At 43.2% G+C, this 5,060-nt stretch overlaps 1 pseudogene; it reads left to right on the plus strand.

The window, feature by feature from the left end:
* Nucleotides 1-786: 786 nt before the first annotated feature.
* Nucleotides 787-1,399, plus strand: LOC121831165 (translocon-associated protein subunit beta pseudogene; annotated as a pseudogene).
* The last annotated feature ends 3,661 nt before the right edge of the window (nucleotides 1,400-5,060 follow it).

A 5,060-nucleotide genomic window follows, 5' to 3' on the forward strand; every position in this document is an offset into this window, starting at 1 on the left:
CAGTTTTCTGTTAGATTAATTATAGCAATGTCATTTGTATAAAAGAAGCAACCATAGCTTCTTTTCAACATGAAAACTGAACATTAAAACCAAGTCATGTGTTTCTGGAGGGAAACTATTCCAACAGCCAGAAATGGTGGTACAAACTTGTAATTCCAGTACCTGGGAAACCAAGGATGGAGGATTGTGAGTGCAAGGTCCGTCAGTCTTGGCTACATATCGAGACTCTGCCTAAAAAGAACAAGTCCAACAAATAGTGTATGGGTGGAATTCACCAAAGTAATGCAGACTCCACTGCGTTTGATTTTCTTTTTTTCAAAAACTCTAGCCCCAAATTCTTTTATTTCCTCCTTCCCAGCATTTTTTGCTTGCTTGTTTGTCCCTGGTGATCTAGGCCGCACAATATTGACCTACTCTGTGACAATGTTAGCTGTGGAACAGCTGAATATTTGGCAGTTTCTACAAGGATCTGGAGCTCATTTCCAGCCAGACACAAGCACATCCCTTGGGGGCTAGAAAAGTCAAGTTTTGACACAGCCTTGTTCCTGCCACACAGACTCGCATGCACTTCCACCCTGCTTTCTAGCATCTAATTCATTTTTGTTACTGCAGGACCTTCATTCTTGTTAAAAGACAAGGACTTACAGGTCAGGTTTGTCTTGAACTCTGGCCTCCACTTCCCCAGTCCTGGGCTTTTAGGTGTGTGCCTTTGTTGTTAAGAGATCAGCACCCCTCCCAAAATAAAAGCCTTCCAGGCAAGGACTTTACTGCCTGCCATACGGCCAGGCCTGAGGTTGTATTTAAGTGTGGAAACATGCCTGAAGAGCAAAGGCAAGCAAAGCGTTGCAAAAAATGGGGAACTGGTCTGTGGCCCAGAGAGGCGTTTGGGGAACTCACGATGAGGCCGCTGGCGTTTGTAGAGTTGGCTCTGTTAGCTGTCAGTCAAGCAGAAGGCGGCTATGGAAGGGTGGGACCCAATCCTGCAGTATAACATCTACAATGTCAGCTCTAGATGTGGAATTAATTATCTGATGGTTCCTTCCCTCCAGAAGGCTTTGGCATCATCTCTGGTACACTCAACGTTGAGTGGGACCAGATTGCCCGTGCTAGCAATGTCTCCCACACAGTGGTCCTGCATCCTCTCAAAGCTGGTTACTTCAACTTCACCTCTGCAACTATTACCTGTTTGGCCTAGGAGGATGGGCTTCTTGTGATAGACTCCACCAGTGCACCTGGACAGGGAAGAATCCTCGCCCAGCGGGAGTTTGACAGGAGATTCTCCCCCCATTTTCTGGACTGGGCAGCCTTTGGAGTCATGACCTTGCCCTCCATAGGCATCCCTCTGCTCCTGTGATATTCAAGCAAGAGGAAATACGATACTCCTAAACCCAAGAACTGAATGCAGTTCCGATACTCCTAAACCCAAGAACTGAATGCAGTTCCTCAGCCCTCTCTCCCAAACCAGGTGTTTTCCAGACTACATAGGCTATCAAGTGTGTTCTCTTGGCCCTTGGTCCATAGCCATCTTGTCCTGGATTCTACCCTGAACTCAACCAGAATGCAAAGGCAGGCCTGGGAGTTTGTGCGAGCCTCCCTGTCCTCCCTGAAGGCAAACAGGACTGCCTTTTGCCACAGCTTTGGGGCTTGAGGGTCCCACCAAGATGCTGTTGGTATGTTACTGGCAATGTGAACTCTTGGGGGTCTAGGAGGGGCCCCTTGTACTCTGTCTGACACCTCCATCCCCTGGCAGCTCCTCTCAAGAGGGCAGACCAAATGGAAGCTGTGTGTCCTAAACAGGCTCTGCCTGCATTAGGGGCACTTAGCAAATGGATTTTCTAATAAAAACAAATGCCACACACACACACACACACAAAAAGGTGGACTTTGGGTAGGATGCCATGGTAGATCCTTGTTTACCATTGGTATAGCAGCTGCACCTGAATCTACTGCTGTTCCGGCTACTGACTGTGGCTCAGGCAAAGGCCCAGCAGGACTTCTGTGTCCTGCCAGAACCACCTCTACCACTGCAGCCCAATGTAGTTTTAACTAAGTCTCTATCGTTGTTTTACCAATAAAGACTTGGGAGTCAGATGCTGGGGTGAAAACCTGCTAGCTCAGAGAGGCCAAGAAGCAACCACCTGACCTTCCTTCTTAGCTAGTGACCAACCATGAAGGACTCTTTTTCAACCATCCCAAACCAAAAATGATCACCACACTCAAAGTTATTCCCTACTACTTCCAGTGTTCTCCATTCATTTTCCTGACTACTTCCTGTCAACTAGTTGCTGGCTCTACCTCTTGATCCAAGGTTTTACTTAATTAATGCAAATTCAGGGTTCACAGTGTGATCAAATATCCCACATTTCCCCTTTTTGTCTGAAGAAAAAAAAAAAGAAAGGTTTTAATTTTTATTTATTTATTTATTTTAGCTGAGGATCAAACCCAGGGCCTTGCACATGCTAGGCAAGCACTCTACCACTGAGCTAAATCCCCAACCAGGTTTTAACTTTAATACAGTAAGACTATATACAATAAGAACAATTATCAGGTAAGAATTATATTCACAATGAGTCCTTTTGTATTTGGCAACTTTAGAGAAAGTACTTTATTATTTATCCTATCTTGGTGAGTCCAAAAACGATTACCTTAATCATTTTCTATCATAACTTGTATTACCAGTTAAAAATATCCTTTTAAGAGTCCCAGGAAAGGCGCAAAGCTACACAGAGAAACCCTGTCTCGAAACCCGCCCCCCCCCAAAAAAAAAAAAATCCTTTTAGACCTTAAACATTTCCTTAGATAAACTTAAGCTTTTGTTTCTCAACCTTTATAAACTGTACATCTCTTTTCTGAATTTCTTTTTTTAAATTGGTAACAAGGAAAACTGTGAAACTATAACTATCTAGTCTTCAACCCCATCAGAGATTTGAGAAGGATAAAATATTACCTGAATAAACAGGAAGTGCAGAGCAAGCAACTTCCAAAATTATACAAATGACAGAGATAGCTGGCTGCCTGGACAGTCATCCAAGGTTCCTCTGCACCGTTGGGGCATCCATCTTTGGCCTATAGGCCTAGAATATCTGACAGAGTTTACTGTGAAGCAGGAATTTTGAAGACTGGCCTACCTTGTCTTGGCAAAGTTCGGCAGTTAGCTTCCTTTCTGTCCTGCTTATCCAATTTGGACAGCACACTGTCAGCAGTTGAGGCAAAGGCAGTTTCTTGCCAGTGGCTAGGTTTGCCACATTTAAAGCAAACTCCATATGGAGGTTCTTCAATGCCCATCATCTTCTTTGAAGTAGACTGGTGCTGCCAGGAGCAGACATATCTCACCATCACGAAAAGTCTTATGTTACGAAAACATCTTAAATGCCATATTCTGTAGATCTCTGAAGTGTTTGAAGACCACCTATCCATCTAAAATATATCTGTTTGACCTTGAAAACATACCCAACATGACCACAAGTTTGTTATAGGCGACTAACTACTAACCTGCATTTCTTTTTCTTTTGAGACAAGTTTTCTGTTTAACAGCCCTAGCTCTCCTGGAACTCACTCTGTACATCAGGGTGGCCTTGAACTCAAGAGATCCGCCTGCCTCTGCCTCCCCAGTGCTGGGATTAAAGGCATGTGCCACCATCACCCAGCATAGCCTGCATTTCTTAATTATCCTAAACAGTTTGTAATAGTAGCTTTCAAAGACTAGAACTTTACATTACATTTTTAAATGAGTTGCATAGGTACAATACCTTAAACAAGAGTAGAAACATATATACAGTAAGTATGTTGTAACAAAAATAACCTTAAATTTGTATCAATATACAATTTATACCAATGTGAAATATTTGAGACTAGTAGTTGCTTTTTAGTTTAAAAACAGATTCAATAATCTACCATTTTATCCTATAATTGCTATATCCCCCCTTTTTCTTCTCATCCCTTATTCCCCCCCTTTTACTTTTCATCCCTTATCCCTTTTTTTCTTTTCATCCCTTATCCCCCCCCTTTTTTCTTTTCATCCCTTATCCCCCACCCCCCTTTCAACACTAGATAGGAGAAAGAAAGAGGGAAGAAAAAGAAATCCCTGAACCTAACCTCCTTTGCTTAGTTTCCTCCCTGACCATGACCAATTGCAACCAACCCCCCAAACGATGACAAATATGCATAACCCACTGACAAAACAAAACCACCCACCCCACCTCTCGGGAATGTGGTCGTTGTGTTCTTAAAATTGCTTCCTGCTGTCTGGGGGCGATGGCATCTTTAGGGGACCCGAGACAATTGAGATAATGGTCAAGCCCTTGGAGAGCTAGCTATATCATTTATTGCCCAGTCTCTGTGTGATGGGAAGGTGCAGGGCTAACTGAAGTCCTGGCTGGAGTAGTCTGTGAGGCTAGACCATCTCAGCTAGCAGCTCTGAAGTTGTCCTGGATGAAGATTCTTGAGGATATAACAATGGAGGCACTCTCAGAGGCTGGATCACTTGGGTTACTACTTGTCTTCTCTTCATTGGTGTTTGGTCCTTTTGTTCTAAAAACACAAACTTTTAAAGGTAACATTCATATTTGCATCAACACAAGTACGGAAATCATGGTACGCACAAATCAGCTAAATATGATTCCCTTCTCTATGTTTGAGCAGGTAAAAGGCATCTATCAATTTTATAAGTCCATTTGGACTGTATAATCAAACTGTACTATAAACCTCTATCCATGCCATATGAAAGGATGGCATGTAATAGTAAGTCATGAGGACTCTGTAACCAACAAGGTTTATTTGTTTATTTATTTATTTGGTTTTTCGAGACAGGGTTTCTCTGTGTAGCTTTGTGCCTTTACTGGAACTCACTTGGTAGCCCAGGCTGGCCTTGAACTCACAGAGATCCGCCTGGTACTGCCTGCCGAGTGTGCCACCACCGACTGACTGGCGAGGTTTATTATGTCCCATCCAACCTAAGAGCTGTCCCCATGTCTAGGGATCAGCATATACGTCACCTGTTTTATAATTTTTCTTGGTTTCTTCCTTCATGTCTGCAGCCAAGATTTTCAGAAGGTCTTTCC

The sequence above is a fragment of the Peromyscus maniculatus genome, chromosome 7 (genome assembly GCF_049852395.1).
Source record: "Peromyscus maniculatus bairdii isolate BWxNUB_F1_BW_parent chromosome 7, HU_Pman_BW_mat_3.1, whole genome shotgun sequence".
In the NCBI taxonomy this organism is placed as follows: domain Eukaryota; kingdom Metazoa; phylum Chordata; class Mammalia; order Rodentia; family Cricetidae; genus Peromyscus; species Peromyscus maniculatus.